Source organism: Arachis hypogaea, chromosome 18, assembly GCF_003086295.3.
Source record: "Arachis hypogaea cultivar Tifrunner chromosome 18, arahy.Tifrunner.gnm2.J5K5, whole genome shotgun sequence".
NCBI lineage: Eukaryota > Viridiplantae > Streptophyta > Magnoliopsida > Fabales > Fabaceae > Arachis > Arachis hypogaea.
The window spans coordinates 98,677,959-98,678,530 of NC_092053.1; the positions used below are offsets into that span (position 1 = coordinate 98,677,959).

Genomic DNA, 572 nt, shown 5'->3' on the forward strand with positions numbered 1-572 from the left:
AAGCTTAGAGTGGATGTTCAAACCTTCAGACAGAAAGAAGGTGAATCCCTCTATGAAGCTTGGGGGAGATACAAGCAACTGACCAAAAAGTGTCCTTCTGACATGCTTTCAGAATGGACCATCTTGGATATATTCTATGATGGTCTGTCTGAATTAGCTAAAATGTCATTGGATACTTCTGCAGGTGGATCCATTCACCTAAAGAAAACGCCTGCAGAAGCTCAAGAACTCATTGACATGGTTGCTAACAACCAGTTCATGTACACTTCTGAGAGGAATCCTGTGAGTAATGGGACGCCTCAGAAGAAGGGAGTTCTTGAAATTGATACTCTGAATGCCATATTGTCTCAGAACAAACTATTGACTCAGCAAGTTAATATGATTTCTTAGAGTCTGAATGGAATGCAAGCTGCATCCAACAGTACTCAAGAGGCATCTTCTGAAGAAGAAGCTTATGATCTTGAAAACCCTGCAATAGCAGAGGTGAATTACATGGGTGAACCATATGGAAACACCTACAATCCCTCATGGAGAAATCACCCAAATCTCTCATGGAAGGATCAACAAAAGCC

The 572-nt window shown here is 41.4% G+C and overlaps 1 non-coding gene across 1 annotated transcript; it reads right to left on the reverse strand.

The window, feature by feature from the left end:
* Positions 1 to 108, reverse strand: LOC112774540 (small nucleolar RNA R71). Its single transcript, XR_003189024.1, has one exon. It is a non-coding gene; the product is annotated as a small nucleolar RNA R71 (small nucleolar RNA).
* Between the last annotated feature and the right edge of the window lie 464 nt (positions 109 to 572).